The sequence below is a fragment of the Mustela nigripes genome, chromosome 2, assembly GCF_022355385.1.
Source record: "Mustela nigripes isolate SB6536 chromosome 2, MUSNIG.SB6536, whole genome shotgun sequence".
In the NCBI taxonomy this organism is placed as follows: domain Eukaryota; kingdom Metazoa; phylum Chordata; class Mammalia; order Carnivora; family Mustelidae; genus Mustela; species Mustela nigripes.
Genome location: NC_081558.1, coordinates 209,530,132 through 209,547,517, shown reverse-complemented (window position 1 = coordinate 209,547,517; position 17,386 = coordinate 209,530,132). Strand labels below are relative to the sequence as shown.

Genomic DNA, 17,386 nt, shown 5'->3' with positions numbered 1-17,386 from the left:
CCCAACATGTGGGAGAACAGCCAAGATCTGCAAAGTTGCCTAGCCAGCCTGCAGCTGACAGACGATGCCTGAGGGAGCCTGGCTGAGATCAGAAGAGGTACCAAGCTTACTTGGAGACCAGAGACCAACCAGAAATGTTCATTGTTCAAAGCACTCTGGATTTTTGGATGTTTTTAATTCAGTGGGACTATGGCAATAAATGACTGATGTACCAGTCAACAAAAAAGTGGTGGGCCCCAACCACATTCTAAGTTCTTAAGGTACCATGGCAATGAATGAGGCCTGCCCTTGCACTCAGAAGTTTACAGTCTGACAGGGAAGATAAGGCTTGGCCACTGAGAGCTATAATCTAGCGTGGTCCACAATACTCATCGCATGAGGAGTTAAAAAGTGCTGGGAATATCTGGAGGAAGGAAAAATGTAATGTTCATTTTGAATCACTTTACAGACAATCTAGTTATCTGCTAAATCATCCCCTTCTCTCATTGAATGAGATCTAAAATGACCTAAATGCATCCTGTCTTTCATAAAGACATGGACAAAAATACAGGTCTGGTCACTGTCGATTTATATTATCCCTCAAAATTGCTATTTAAATCTCCAGAGAGAACATATGACCCCCTTGTAGTATAATTGAACACCTTAAAAATAATGCTTATTGTAGAGATAAGAAAGACAATAAAATTTGGGTACCACATCCTATGGACCCTCTGAACTTTAGGCAAAATATTTCTATTAACCTTTAGCAAGTAATCCCAGTGCTGAACTACAAAGCATGTGAAATCTGAATTACTACTGCAACAAATCTCCTCTCACCTATTTTAGCTGATTCTTAGAATAAGAATAAATACATTGGGAGGGAGACAAACTATAAGAGACTCTTAATCTCACAAAACAAACTGAGCAGTAGGGAGAGGGTAGTGGGGTTATGGACATTGGGGAGGCTATGTGCTATGGTGAGCGCTGTGAAGTGTGTAAACCTGGAGATTCACAGACCTGTACCCCTGGGGCTAATAATACATTATATGTTTATAAAAAAAATTTAAAAATTACAAAAAAGGAATAAATACAAAGAGTAAAGGTAATGATGTAGAATATTCTGGACATTACCAGATAGTCATTACTTGCACAGAATTTGCAGCCAGCCTGCCTAGGCTAAATACCCTGGTCGCCTACTTTATACCTCAGTTTTCTTATCTGTAAAATGGGGATAAATACAGGTTTCTGAGAGTCAGATGAGTATAAGGCACTTAACAGGGAGGAGTGAACTAATGAAAGTTGCTAGTATAATTAGTAAACTTTCAATGAATTCAACTATTGATGAAGTTAACAATCAGTGTTTTCCTATCATATTTTTACTTTTCTATTTTAAAAAAGCACATTCAAGTTACCAAAGATCATTAACTTGAAAATTAAAATCAATAGAATCATTCTTTTCTCTTTCTTTTGGGTAAAGAAACATCTGTCCAAGTGAAAGTATGGTAACCAAAGCAGGAAGAAATATTTCTTCTTCTTATTGTCTGTCTTTTAGTTTTTTTTTTTTTGTTTTTTTTTTTTTTTACTTAAATTCAATAGCCAACATATAGTACATCATTAGTTTTTGATGCAGTGTTCAATGAATCATTATTTTATGTCTTTTTAGTCTAGTTACTATTTTGGTCAAGATGCAAAATTCCATCTGTCCAGGTCTACCTGAAATATTGGGTTAATCTGTTTTAGAGTACAGATCTATTATAAGATTTTAGAATGTATTAAAAATGTAATTATTTGGCAATTAATAAGCTAAGTGATATGCCCAGGATCCTGGAAAAAGTAATAATGTGTTCCAGTATAAGAAGTTTTACTTCCCTACTCCTGAGCCCCAGAGCATATAAAATTCCAAGTGTGAATGGATGACAATGGGGAAGAAAAGTAGAATACTGAGTCCATTATCTAGAAAGTTCTGGTCAGGCACTATGTAAATCAGAAGTATGTTTGTAGTGTTTATCAGCTAGATATTTCTGTCATTCTCTTCCTCTCCAACAAGATAATCGTGTGTCAAACTCTGGAGAGATTTTGATTATTCTAGATATCTGCCTCAACAAGAAAATCTACAGAGGTCTAAGTAGCCAATAAGGGTGACTAGTATTATTAAGGAAACAGAAGGGACATTTGGTGAGAGATGAATTTAATTAAAGACACATGGTAAGCCTGGAAAGCAAAGGAGCAAGGGATATGCTGTGAGTTTTAACCCTTATAAATGTTACAAATTAGGGTAACCACTAACTCAATACTAGCTCATAAAACGCTCTACTGGAGGCCAGCACTTGAACTTGAAGGATGGTGGAAGAAGTAGAGGACAGTGTTACTTTACACGGCATATTATGGGCCTTAAAACCAAATTTTCCACTCTTCTAATAAGTACCCCCAGGACAGGAACCCTGTCTCCCTGTCTTACACATGTGGGAACTGCTGCCTGCTTCCCCCTGCACCCAGCCCAGAAAGCAACATAGACTAGGGATTGTGAACCATCTGTTAAGTGAATATTAAAAGAATGGTGAATTTAGATGAATACATGTGTGGTGGATCCACAATAATTTAGTAAGGGGACAAGGGTTGTTCTGGAGGTAGCCCTTACTTTTTAGTATATGAAAAGTGTACTCTTCCTAAAAATAATCAACCAACTACCAAAAAAAGTAATAATTGACATCAGAGAAAGAGAAAACAATGAGTTAGGTTGTTTTGTTTGGAGCCAATGCGTCAGTCCGTATGGGCTCGATTATGCCCACCAACTATAATCACAACCACAGAGATTGGGATCGTCTTCTTGTTGTTTGCAAGCCACCCTTTGGTTTTGGCTCTGCTCCTTACCATTGAACAAGAAGCTTGAGCCAAGACATTGCCTACCCCGTGGGAGGAGGAAAAGTGAAGCCATGGGATATGTCATGGGGAGGCACAGGGGAACCTAGAGAATATTCTGGAAAATAATTCAGTCTAGTCATACAATAAGATAATTCTGATTTCTAGCTTGGTAATGATAAATATGTTTCCCACATGTCTATAATTGTCATTGCTGTTCTGATAATTTTATAGAATTGCTTAAAGGAAGAAACACTTTTGATATGCTGGGACCAAACTAGAATATGGCAAATAAGAACAATTTCTTAAGTCATTTACTATTTGTGGAAGGGAGCATGAATATGAAATCACATCTGCTCAGTCTTTCCCTAAGAGGATGGAGAGGTAAGTATTTTTCCCTTTCTCTGTCATTTATGCAAAGGCTCCCACAGATAGCACAGATAGCATGTTAATTAGCAACTTTGTGTTGAATAGCAACATAAAGTTTCCATCCAATAAGAGCTAACATATACTTAGTATGTGCCAAAACTTTTTTTAAGTGCTTTATAGACATTAACCAGATTACTATTCACAACAATCCTTTGAGGTAAGAAAATATATATATATATATATGTATTATTGGTATTTTGCAACAACCCTATGAAGAATATAATGGTATCATCCCCATTTCTCAGGTGAGAACACTAAGTCACAGATATGTTAGGTTACGTGCCCAAGGACCCACAGCTAACAAGTGCTGAGCTGGTATTCAAACTCAGTTCATGTTCATAACCTCTATTCTAGATGGACTTACCCCTAAATGTAAGTCAGCAGGCAGCTTGTCTATCTTGCTCACTAAAACGGCACCTGATTCACAGAATATTCTCAATAAACACGTAGAGTGAGGGCAAAACTCAATGTCTAAGATATGAAATGGTGTTTTGAAATGTCTCTCCCTACCCCTATCCCTCTGGCTTCTCTTTATAATGTCCCTTTGGGATTTTTCTGCCAAAGCCTTTCCTAGAAGGGAGAAAAAGAGAGATCCACTCTTTCTTTTAACAACTTTCCAATTAAATATTCCATAATCGATTTTAACAAAGCCAAAACTTTTCCCAAAGATTGTGTCATTTTATATTTCCCAGTAATATATCAGTGACATGGCTCTACTCCTCACAAAGAGTTGGTGTCATCTATCTTTTCGATAATCACCTACACTTTATCCCAGAAATTTCACTCCTATATATTTATCCAAGAGAAATGAAAATAAATTCCACAAAAACATGTATTCATAGCAGCATTATTTGTAATAGCCTCAAACTGGAAACGACCCAAATGCCCATCAACAGATGATGAAAGAGATTGTGCTATGTCCATACAGAGCAATACTACTCAGCAAATGTAAGAAGGAAAGAACTGATCCACTCAACTAAAGAACCTAGACACAAAAGTACAAACTGCATGATCCATTTGTATAAACTTCTAGAATAGTCAAAAATTATGGTGAAGAAAAATAAGAACAGTAGTTTCCCTCATGGGGGTGGGATAGGGTAGGGATTTTCTAAGCAATTCTGTGAAGTGGTAGAAACGTACTGTATCTTGACAGGGGTGTGGGTTACATAGATGTAGACATTCGTCAAAATATATGCAGTTTAGAGGCACTTGGCTGGCTCTGTCCATAGAGCATTCAACTCTTGATCTCAAGGTCGTGAGCTTGAGCCCTGAATTGAGAGTGGAGATTACTAAATAAATAAATAAACTTTTTTAAAAAGTCTCATAGATGACAAACTTAGTTGAGTCTGCTTCTTTCCCTTCATTACATCATTTTCCCAGCACCGTGCATGACGTGTGCCAGTTATTTGTGCAAAATAAATGAGGGAAAAAAAACTTCCTGAGTCCTCCATCATTGGCAGGAAGGAAATCAGCTGTCCCAAGACGGAAGTGGCAGGGAGTCCTAGACTCAGACCCAGAGCCTGGCCACTGACAGGCGTCCCCGTCATCCTAAGGAAAGTCAGGGACCAGCAGTAGCCCAACCTTGAGTGCTTTGTTGTTGGAGCCTTTACTGCCTGCCCATGGTGGTTGGTAATTGCTGGGTTCATTGTGTGTCTTTGGTCCCTCAGGTATATTTCCTAAACCAACATGAAAAGAAAATGATAAGGGGCAAGCACGTGGAGGTGTTTATGTTTTCAGCTGTAGCCAATTGCTTGGGACCCAAAACAAAAGCCAGTGCAGATGGAAGGATGCAAGATTATACAATAGAAACCCCAACCTCTCCTTGCAGAACACACTCCGCTCCCAGCTGTCGTCCATTTCCAGGCACGTCGCTGACACCCAGCAATTAGCACGCCCGGGTTCTCCTTTGGAAAAGCAGTGTGAGAGAACAATACCACCAGGAGTCCTCCTGGACTAGAAAGCAGGTGAATCCAGCTTGGAAGAAAAGCAAGGTAAATGATCCTTCCCACCATTGCGTCTTACTGTTGGACAAACCAATGGCACCATGAGTCTGATATTAAAGACTCCTCCAGGGCTTTGAAAGGACTGTAACAAAAAGGAAGAAAAGGAAAAAATAAAAATAAAAAAATAAACCAAAAACAAAGAACTCCTCTCCAGCCTACAGTGACTGAAGTCCACTGTTGTATTCTATTATCTTTTCCTGTACACTTAAATTTACCCCGAAGCCTCCTGCCTCTTGGGTGATATGTACATATGCATATCTCATATCTTGACTGTCAGTGAGGACTGCCAGATAAAATACAGGACACCCAGTTAAGTTTGAATTTCAGTTAAACAGTGAATAATTCTTTACTGCAGGTACGCCTCAAGCATTAATTGGAACACTCTGAGAACTTAATTCATTTTCTTTCTCTAAAATTCAACGTCAATGGTGCATCATTTTTCGTTTTGTTTTCCTAAACCTGGCATCCCTACCCTCATGGCATCACAGAAGCGTATTTTTAGCAGTGATGGACTAAAAACGTAGTCCATCATTCAGGTGATGGCTTGAAGTGCAGTGAAATCACCTAATTGTTCCAAATGTTTCCAATTTACCATAAAAGAGAGAAATGAGCTGAAGCTCATTTACTCATTGGGTGAATGATACGAATAATGATGAAAATCTTGCTGTTGAAAGAGGTGTAGTTTCATTAACTGAAGAGTTCTGACCCTAAAAGAATTCATCACCTACTTCTTACCACCTTAATAACCAGGTCCTAGGTAGTCCAGGGACAGCACTGTCCCAGAAACGGCACAGCATAGGAGACATAATTGTCAACCTGGAATCATAGTCCCACTTCTTATTTTGAATCTCCATTGGCATCTCTGTAAAGAGCACCCCGGGAGGCATGCCATCCTTAAGTGTTTAAACACTTTCATCAGCATGACTCCATGGTTTCATCTGACTGATCTGGGAGCAGGAAGCCTAGAAGAGTAATGGTGAACACTTGACTAGATCCAAGGGAAAAAAAGGTATTGGGTAGGAGTCAACCCAAATGTTAGCATATTTCCAGTTCAGGCGTCAAACAAGATAATCCCTGCATAATAAGAGACTGCAGGAAAAGAATTAACCATTTGACTTATGATTAAATCCGTTCTCTCTCTGGGCCTGCCCTTTGTGTGGTCCACTAGCTATGGGAACAGAGAAGGCAGAAAGGTGATATGTTTGGGCTTGCTTGCACACTGGTGCCAAGCGAGGGTAGAGCACAAAGTGAAATCAATATCCTGGATTCGACTGTGTGTGTGAATCTGAGTGTGTTGGCCTATATGGGTTTTGAAGTGAAATTTAATACAAGCCAATTTATATATTGGAAAAAATATTGTTAAGACTTAATACATTAAGTCTTGTTAAAATACTACATTTTGCTTAACTTATTAAGATACAACTTTAGATTCTTCTACAACAAAATGTATAGACTACCATGTAAGAAGTGACCAGAGTCAGAAATTTTATGAAGACTCCTTTTCCTGTGCAATCTTCTGATTGTTTGTGATTATTGTAGAAATAATAAAGGTATAGTTAATGTCTTTCAGGTAGCAACTACTATATTAGCTGTATCACACACTGAATTAAACAAGACTTTTTGAGTCTCAAGCCATAAGGTAGACTATCTTGACGCACTCATTTAAAGGTAATATCCAGGTCTTGGCTGCATGTATTTTACACTGGCCAACAGACCATTGCTAAAGGGAATAAATATTAACAAATAAATAAATTCCATTGTTACTCACCCTGCAGCTATGGGGACCAATATAAAGAACCCCATCATGGATATGATTGGTTATTTTGGTCACTGGATCTAATTATAGAAGGCACTTGATTTTGTTATTATAGTAAAATATGGTTATTATATTTGTTATTTTAACCATTTTTAAGTGTATAATTTGGTAGCATTGATAATTATATTCATGATGCCCAACCATCATCACCATCCACCTCCAGAACTTTTTATCACCCCAAGCTAAAACTGTATCATTGCACAGTGACTTCCCATACCTCTCTCCCTCCAATCTCTGGCAACCTCTACTTTGTATTCTTTTCTAAGAATTCACTCATTCTAGGCACCTCATAGAAGCAGAATCACAAAATATTTGTTCTTCTATGTCCATCGTAATGTGTTCAAGGTCCATCCATGTTGTAGTACACATGGAAAGTTCATTCCTTTTTATGGCAGAAAAGTACCCCAATTGTAAGGATAGACCACATTTTGTTCATCTGCTCATCCTCTGATGGACACTTTGGGTTGTTTCCATCTTTTGAAAACCTATTTAGTATGAGTGATTCTTTCCCTGCACCCTCGCTTAAAGAAGAGAAATTACATTCACACTATATCATAAACAGAGTCTGAGATCATTTAATTGCCAACTTGATTAAACAGCCATCACCACCGTTAGAGCCTGTTGGGCTGCCTATCTGGGTGGGTTCACGGGGCTCCTTTCTGCCTCGAGTACTTCCGTACCTTGAGTTCTTGCTAAATCCACCTGCACACTGCTCTGCTGGAGAGGATGAAGGGAGACTGTGGGAGGGATTACGAGCCGCTCACTTCTGGGCCATTGTTTTAAGTGGCCCGGCTCTCTCTGGCCTTGTGGATATTTAACATGGATTGTTTCTCTTCTGTGCATTCTCAAGGGCTCTCTTACATGTCTCATTCTGTTCCAACTCCACATTCCACGCAAGGCCCTTTTCTAGCACCTCAGCCCCCTTTCCCATCTCAACTCCTGCTCCCAATGGTTTATACCACAAATTCTTCAGGCTGAGATCTCCATACTTAGGCAGCCCAGCCTTATGGGCAGATTCCCTTTGAAAACAGTGCCAAGCTAACATCTTACTTGGGACTCCACAGTTGTGGCACCTTGGAGGGGGATGCTGGAGATTCCTAATGCAACTCCTATCCCACCTTACAAAAAGTCACTCATGGTCACAGGGGTGAGTCAGGCCCCAGACTGAGTAACGCATGCTCTCTGCCCCTCTCTCCAGATTTGACACAAGTGGAAGACTCGCCCCTATACCTTGGCCACTTGGCAGGGGGAGAGGAGTAGAGAAGCCACAATTCAAACACTCTCCCAAGACCCTCCTCTTCATTGCCCACTCTTGACCCTTCATGCCCTCACTGAGAATTGGTTGCCCAAGTGGCTCTTGAGCACATCTTTGGAAATTTCCCCATGGTCCTCTCTCACCCCTCACTCTGATATGGAATACACATTATTCCACAGATGGCCACTTGAGCGACTCACCTTGTCTCAACATCTGTGGCTGCTGTGGAAAATGGATGTTCCTCTCATTGAAAGTCACTTCCTTTTGCCTCAGGTCAGCCCATCCCAAACATACCCTCAGGATCCAGCTGTTTTGTGGAATGCAATAACAAAGAATACTCATATCTCTCTTTTTGGGGTATAATTTCTCTCCATGCTATCCCAGTAGATGCTCTATTAATGTTTTTAGAATTGAATTGAGACAGAAAAAGTCACATAACCAACTTAGATATGTATGTATATAATAATTTCATATTAAGTTCCTTTTTTTAAAATTTTTAATGTATTTATTTGACAGAGAAAGAGAGAGCACAAGCAGGGGAAGGAGCAGGCAGAGGGAGAGGGAAAAGCAGGCTCCCTGCTCGGAGACTAATGTGGGGCTTGATTCTAGGACCCCAGGATCATGACCTGAGCTGAAGGCAGATGCTTAACTAACTAGGCCACCCGGGTGCTCCTAGGTTCCTTTTCAAGTGAGGGAGGAGCTGCTTGCCTGCATACCAGTACAATGTCACCCTTCTGTTTAGTCTGAGGAAGAGTCCTAAAGAAGGAGCACATCTTTGGCTCTTTCTTGTCAAATTCATTGACCTTCCCAGAGTCTTTGCTTTTCTTATCTCTGTTTTCAGCATCTAACTCGATTTGTCTCTCATCGCTTGAAATGTCTTCCCAAACTCACTTTTCCTTTGTCCTCTTCCCCTTGTCCCCCTCCCCCGGCTCCTGTCTCCTCCCACCTCTTACAGGTATTCTCATTTGAGCTTCCAACTTTTTTCACTTTGAAAATACCTGATTCTGCCCCACTGCCTCAGCCTGCAGATCAATGCTGGTGCTTTCTGCATCTTTGCCTCTTCCTCAGTGGAAACTATCGCCATGGTAATGTGATGCTACGATCTATCACAAAACGCTATCGCTTAGAACAACCACTATTTATTACTGCTCACACCTCATGGGAAGGCAGGGCACCTCTGCAGGTCATGGCTAGGTGTGGATGGTCAGTTCTTCCAGGTTAGGCTGGAGTTCACCTAAGTGTCTGATGGTCACCTGGCCACTGCTGGCTGATCTACGATGGCCTCGACCAGAACGACTGACTCTCTTCCATGCATCTTGCCTTCCAGCACACCAACCCAGGCATATCCCAATGAGGAAGCACATTTCCAGGCCTCTGCTTCCAGCAAATTTGCAACTGTCCCATTGGTCAAAGCAAGCCCTAAGTCAGAGCCCAGGGTCAGAGAGGCAGGCACCACAGTTAGAGGGTAAAGGCTATGATTGCAGGAAGAGTATGCCACTAAGACTATTAATGTTGTCAGCCCATCAACATCCCATTGCCTTCCATTTCCGCTGCTCATATCTTTGTCAGGATGCTTGTTACCTCATAGCTGAAAGGTGGCAGCCACTCTGGACTCTTCACTAACACCCAAGCAGACGGAACTTATTTCTGATCTGCCTTTGGCCTCAGAGCTCTGCCCATCTTCATTGTTCTCCCTGTCCTTTTTATCTACCCAAAATGCACATGCCTACCGCCAACAAAACAAAATGTGAGTATCTGCCAAGACCCCACTCAGGACTTCACTATTCCACGGGCTATAGGATTTCTAGCCACATCATTCTTCCTGACTCAGACACCAGCCTCTCCCCAGCCTATGGTCTCTGTTCAGTTTTGTAAGCCATATGCATGATCCGGAGTAGGGTGAGGCAAGTAAGGCACGTAGGGTACAAAATTTAAGAAAGCACTCACTCGTAGGGTCACCCAAGTTCAGAGTTGACACTGGCGGTCCATGTTTCCCTAAATTGTATGTTCTGGGAGTCTCACTCCCCTCTCCCCAGTCCGTACCCTGGCCACACTAGTCACTGCGATATCAACTTTTCATTTTTCATGTGAATGGTTCTTAATATCGTGAACCACCTTCTGAGCCCGACCAAGTCCGCCTAGCCTGAGATTAGAAAATAAATATTCAGCGAGGTAAGTAGTTGCAGAGAAAGTGAGGCATTCCTGATATTTAGTAAAGGCTAGGGGGGAAACATTGGGAGAGACAAGAAATGTAGGGGAAAAGGAGGGATTGACTAACTCTGCCAAAGACTAAGATATGCAAATTTATGTCATGATAACAGGAGAATTCAAGGAAAGCAAAACCGCTGTGATGTAGAGCTTCCTTGAGAGGCATTTGCATGGTGAGGACCATAGAGAAAATTCATGAGCCCTGTCAGGGAGTGGTAGAAACCCAGATGTAGATTCATATAGCTGGGGGAATGGAAAAAGGGCCCTTAGTCCTAAGTTTTGGAGTGACGTTAAAGCAACAGGCATTCATACATATGTAAATACCTCTGACCATTATCAAAGAAAGGGAGGGTAGAGAAAGGAGACCCCCATCATGGAACCACTGTGATTTTGAAAGGAAAAGGAATTGACAGAGGGATATGACGGATTTCTGTTTAAGGACAAGGGCACTGAAGGAAGAGGTTAAAGATCACCTACAAAACTCAGTCAAGTGTGTGTTTCCTGAACATCTTTTCATTGACAAGGATACTCATGGAGCCCTGAGAGACAATTTCAGGCTTGTCGACACCTATGAGGTAGAGCCTCCATTTTCCATATAAATCTGAGAATTGTCAATGGGTGATGGTAAAATTTTTAAACTTTTTTTTTTTTTTTAATTTTATTTATCAGAGAGAGAGAGGGGGAGAGAGCGAGCACAGGCAGACAGAATGGCAGGCAGAGGCAGAGGGAGAAGCAGGCTCCCCGCTGAGCTAGGAGCCCGATGTGGGACTCGATCCCAGGACGCTGGGATCATGACCTGAGCCAAAGGCAGCTGCTTAACCAACTGAGCCACCCAGGTGTCCCGGGTGATGGTAAAATTTTTAAAAGCACAGAGAAACAAACTAAGACGAATACTTCCATAATAATCAAAGGCCATCAAACTCTCATGTATCCTGCAAGCCAAGACCACTGTCCTCTGATGACAGAAACCTAAATGAACTCTCACCCATCTTAGGCCCACAGGAATCCTTTAGTTCCACTAAAGCTTGCCATTCCTCCAAATTTTCTTATCCTGGAAGGAATAACGTCTCAGATGTAAGTCCTGTGTGGGGAACAGTATCTTCAATTAAATGTATACGTATATATATCGTCAATATATTCTTTTTTTTTTTTTTTTTTTGTCAATATATTCTGAGTCCCAGTAAGGATGTTACATGACTGGCCCCAGAGGCAGAGGGGCTGGTAACTATAGTGTGGTTCCAGTGGTGTGGCACAAGGCAATATTATCTGCTTTCTCTCTCTGCTTTGAGTAAACTGAAAACTTGGGAAGAAGATGAAATCAGAACCAGAAGGCAGGCAAGATCTTCCTTCCCGCTCTCCACCCAGAAATGCAGCCGGCTGCTGAGCTGGCAAAGGAGGGGAAAGGAATTTAAAGAAGAGGAAATTAAAATACACACCTACGGTTTTAAGTGCAATATTTTGTTTTTTCAGGACAGTTGATGTTTTCTTTCGATTTTGACATTTCGGGGCTTTGTAAGAATCTGCAGCTGAGTAATATTCTTCCAAAAGAACATTTAATTCGAAAATTAAGTGATGAATACTAAAGATTCATCTTTAGTGATGAATCTCTAGCCTTGACTGTGCAGGCTCTCTTCAACTTGTTCTTACCCAGACCTCTCGCCTGGGTCCTGACATCATGTGTTTGTGATACTCAGCAAGTCCAAGTATTAAAATTAACCTATTGCTCGTTTCCATATTGAAGCATCAACCACGGGTCTCTTTAATTCCATTCAAAACCACTTTGCATAGTCCAAAAATTATTGCTCTTCACAAGACACCAGTGAAAAAGGTCGTATTATACTTCAGTTGGTAAGGAGTTATGCGGAAGCTCGTTAATTTGCCTACTACCAGGAAAATGAGTAGCCATTACAAGAATAGTCCAAAGTCCCCAAAGCCGGCGAAGCCAGGTGCTTCCATCACACTGGGGACACTCATGATTTGCCACCTAAACTGAATTATTGAGTCTTACACTATCTAACCAATGTAAATTCCCGCTTCTCCAGCTCAGAGTAAATTTAGTTGCTTCATTTCCTTGAGCTTTCCCTGCCTGGATCCCATGCTAAAATTAGCCTCAAGGCTGGAGGAACAGGCTGGAAAGTTCAGTACCAACCCAGAATGTTTTCCGTCATTTGACCAAACCTCGAATGCTGAACATTTCTAACATTCAAAGAGGGTTTGTTTAAGTTTTCCAGTTTTACCCTCCTGGTTTCAAATGGCACCAGAAGCTGAAGAGCCAAAATTCTGTAAGGAGAAACCCTTCCAAACAAGATTCCTGGCCCAGGGCAGACCTGAAAGGATCCAGAGGCATTTGAACAAGGTAGCCGAACTCCTGAACGTCTGTGTAAGTGGGTCCTCTGAGCTCTGGTTTGGCCGATCCAAGTGAGGACAACGTAAGGCTGGGTCCCTCCTTTCAGAACAAAGCACAGGATATGAAATCCGCAAGGGTGATGGCTGCAGAGCAGAAGCAGGTCTCCTGCGGGGAGGACAGCCCATGAGGGACAACATAGGCCACCTGTAGTGCTGCCCTGTGAACATGTGGTGTGTGCGTCAGGAAGAACTCACAGGATTGATGTGTTTCCAAAATGCAAGCTAGTGCAAACTCAGCGTTTGAGGCCCCTGGAGGGGGAAAAAGTCTTCTGTTTATATCCGTGTGGCCACTAGCTTGGTAGATGAAACACACAGAAACCTCTCCACATTGTGTATCAAACCTCGACTTGTAAACTTGACCCAAACCCAGCACGTAAGAGGGGAGGTCTGAGTGACAATCTGAGAAAGCTCTATCTTGGAGGACACGAGCTGCCCTTCTTGTGGGTTTCTGCTGTCTAGAAACATCTAAAGCTCACAAAATTATGTCAAGGCAACAAAGTAGAAACATTAGACTTTTTAGAAAGCTCTAAGGAAAACACAGATCTCAAATACTGTAGAAAATGATCATCACATGTTTACCAAATCCCTACCTGTGCTGGGCTTCCTCAGGGCCACCCTTTCTAAGTGCTGATGTGTGTAGGAATCACTTGGGGACAGTTCTCAGTACGCCTAGAACACAGCCCAAGATTCTGAACCCTCACAAGTTCCCAGAGGATGTCAATGCTGCTGACCCACAGGCCGCCCTTCAGGTAGTGAAGCAGCTTATTTTACACTCTTATATTGGAAACGATGGTCATTATGCAGGTTTTCATGTCATTAGATAGCTTTGAGTAGATGAGTTGACCAGTTTCATCGATGGGTTTCAGTACCTTTTTTTGTTTGTTTGTTTGTTTTGAGTTCTACCTCTCCACAGAGCCACACATCTTCCTGTAGGCAAAGTCAAGAAATACATCCTGCAAGTCCTGTCTGGCCATAGAATAAAGTCTTATGGGGATTTAAATTTGAATTTTACTTTTACTGGGCAGAGTGAGAGACTCGTGACTAAGATAACCATGCCCCATTGTGGACGCCATTGGGAGGGGCCAGGAAAGAAGTTCCGGAACAGCTGGGCCTGCGGAGCCCTCCAGTTATTTCGACCTGCTGGGTTTGCCAAGGGCAGGCTGTAGCTCTGACATCCATGTCTCAGTTTCAAATGCATCGCCGAGGTGATTGTCAGCATGGCACGGAAGTTTCTGGGTAGCACCTCTGTTGGAACACAAAGACTGAGAAAAGTATGAAAATGCGTTCTACAGAGGGATAAGTTAGCAGCATTGTCTTTTTGGAATTTTAGGCCACCTGTTTTTTTTTTGAGGTCCCTCTTTGCCTCTCCTTTCTGGTCAAAGAATCTGCCTTACAGTTAACATGCTCAGAGACAGTGCACAGAATCACGGAAAGCAAAAGCCTAAGAGAGAATGTTTTGACGGAGTTGGACTGCTCAAGGAAGTTTATACATTAAACTTTGCAACGGTGCATCTTTCCACCTTTGGTGGTATTTTTATAGAAGCATTAAAAATAACACCTGAGCATATTTCCCCCCTAATCGTGGCACGTAGAAGCAATAGCCAGTTTGAGCAAGGTTGAAAACTGCCATCCAATGACTTGGCAAAGCCACAGTCAGTCGTAGCCACTTGGGTACAACTCCCAAGCCAGGAGCCCAGGGTCTGAGTCATTTGCAGGAAGTAGGTCACAGGGTGTAGGTCAGTGCACAAACTTAAAGAATCCTCAACAGTTCTAGCTAAGACAGGATTGACTATTCCTCTAGGCGGCTCACTGACAGCATATGTGTCTTTTCGTCTTGGGTTCCTAGGGAAGTGATAAGGTCAAGTTCACCAGTGGCCGGCTGAGGCTCTGCTTATTGTCATGACTTAGAGGATGCCAGAAAACTCCAACTGTTGCCTCACCAAGCTGTAAGGTTTTGCTATGGCTGGTGTGTCTGATAACCCAGAGGAAGGCAAAGCAGCCCAGCCTGCAGGCCTTCCACTCTGCCCCCTGGTGCCCCGCTGGAACTCCGGCCCCGACAATCACGAATGATGACAGCATAAGATGAGGCTTTAGCAGACCCCAGCCTTGCGGCCATCTCTCAATGTGACCCGTCCTACGGAGACTCTGCCGGGAAAGATATCTCTTCAGCTCTAGTGAGGCCCGCAGAGAGAAGCCAAGAATGCAGGCAGTCAGCTGACACATCCAGAGCCTCCTTTCAAGCATCTGGACACCTAAGGTTGAAGGCATCTGGGGAGTTTCTAAAATGAAATATCAGGATTTATCTGTGTCGCCAGCTGAATTGCTAAGTCATTAATAAGTCTGAGCCAGCTCTGAGGTGGCAGCTGCATGTTACGGCGTTCGGCTCGTAAGAGCCTTCCAGGGAGTTTACGTACAGAGGAGAGAAAAGAGCCTGACGTGGGGTCAGACCCAGACCTGAGTTCATCAGGGAGCACAGGGACATAGGCTTAATTATCTTCACGAGGGATTTGCACTGAGAAGCAATAGGAAATATCACTGTGTTTGGATAGGAATAAATATCATAAAAGAACTACATACATGATTATTCTTTTACTAACCTCACACCAGTCTAGGAGAAAGCAGCCTCTTGAGTTTCAATTCCTGCCTTAGTCAAAACAGGAGTAAGTAAAAATCATGTCTTTTCCTTTTAGAAGACCTGTGCCATTTGCCCTTGAGCACGTTATTGCTGTGGGTCTGGGCGAAACCGGGTGGATGAGGGGAAAACCGAGGGCATCTTGTGACAGTTCAGGCTCTCGAACATGTCTGCCAGTTCTGCCTGCACAGCTGGGAATCCAGGGCTGGCATGTGAGACCCACCACCTCCGTTGCTCTGGACCGTGTACACGGAAACGCAGTGTGTACGTGGGGCTGTGGCGGAGGTATGGAGAGGTTGGCAAAGTTAGTAAAAATAAATGAGGGAAGGAGACTTTTTCTTTGTCTTGAAACTGCACAAAGCACACTCTTTTATTTGTTAGCACTTAAAGGCAATGAGCAGGAGAGAGAAATAAGTATGTGTGCCCACATGTAAAATCTCCCTGTTTTTAGCACCTCCAAACGTGTCTTCTCCCAAAGGTGGAGGATGAGCTACAGGATATTCTTGGGTCAGTCGCATGAGAAGGGGCTTGCTCTGGGGAAGCATCCCTTCTGGTTCCTCTATCTGCTGTGAAGTCTTCTTAACTCACTCCAAGTGTAGGTCTGGTAGAGCTAGACGGAGTTTACCTCCAGGTCCGAATTAGCCTCTTGATGCCTCTCAAAGTAGAGAGACGCAAGGCACTGGACTTTCACAGGTGAAAACAGAAAAATAAACTGGGGCAGGTTAGCCACTGGCTTTGGCTCAAAATACAGGATCTCTCTTTTCTTTGTTTGCCTTCAGACTCCTAATTTCAGTGCGTGCGTAAGACGCAACTCTGATTTCATCTCTTTACTAAAAAGATGTTCATTTAGGAGGAATAAAAGCCCATAATTTTGCTTTTATTACAGAAGCCTTTCTATCACAAAATTAAAATGCTTCCCCTTTTTCTCGGCTTTACCGTATCAGCAAGTTGCTAGACCCTTTGAGGGGTCAGAGTCTCCGCAAAGCATTTCCTTTTATTTTGTTTTTCCTTTTATAGTTTCACTTAGGCTGTTACAGTCTTTACCAAGGGCTAGATTCTCCTGAGCGGATGCCCAGCGTCTTAAGCGATGGGATCCACATCCTGTCTGAGCAGAAGCCTGATGCCAGGGTTGAATTACTATTGAATAAGCAGCAATGAAATTGTTATCAAAATAATCAGTAGTTCCAAAAACCACAAATAACAACAACAGGACCCAAGTTGTCCTCAATCAGCAAAGACCATCGATATAATAAGAGACTGAGTCACTTTTCTCTACAATCCCTCTCTTGCAAACTCTCTTCGGCTATTTTCTTGCACAGCTTGGGGGAGGGCAGGTAGGGGGAAGGAAGGGCATTGCTCAGAAAGTAAAAAAAAAAAAATTGACATCACTTAAGTCACATGATTGGCAAGAACCAATTAAGATGGGCTGTGGAAAGGGGAACAGTTAAATTTGTAATTTGGGTTGTGTGAAAACTTCTTTGGGCCTCATAAACAACCACAGAACCACAAGTTGGGTAGGCTGGCAGTGTCAGAAGACTGCGCCCGGCGTAGTGGTCAGCAAGCAGGGCGAATCACACTGACTGCAAACCACAGGGTTTCGCAGAGTGGTGAGCATCACCAACCCACAGCCAAGACGCCGCTTTCTTTCTTTCTTTCTTTCTTTTTTTTTTTTAAATCTTGAACAATTTGAATATTTGTTTTCACAAAGGTACATTTTTCAGAGGGCTCAGGGAGCCCCAGAGGTATGGGGGGGGGGGGTAGCAACAGAGATTCAGGGAGCCATGCTGGGGCGTGAGGTG

The 17,386-nt window shown here is 42.5% G+C and overlaps 1 protein-coding gene across 4 annotated transcripts in view; it reads left to right on the top strand.

Annotated features, from left to right (window-relative positions):
- The first annotated feature begins 17,079 nt into the window (after window positions 1–17,079).
- The window catches only part of RUNX1 (RUNX family transcription factor 1), a 244,161-nt gene continuing 243,854 nt past the window's right edge, over window positions 17,080–17,386 (top strand). For 3 of the 4 annotated variants that reach the window (XM_059392311.1, XM_059392312.1, XM_059392308.1), the window contains exon 1: window positions 17,080–17,194. The gene's annotated coding sequence lies outside the window, so the exon portion shown is untranslated. Of the gene's footprint in view, window positions 17,296–17,386 lie in introns of all 4 variants that reach the window. The other variant, XM_059392309.1, reaches the window with a different exon arrangement.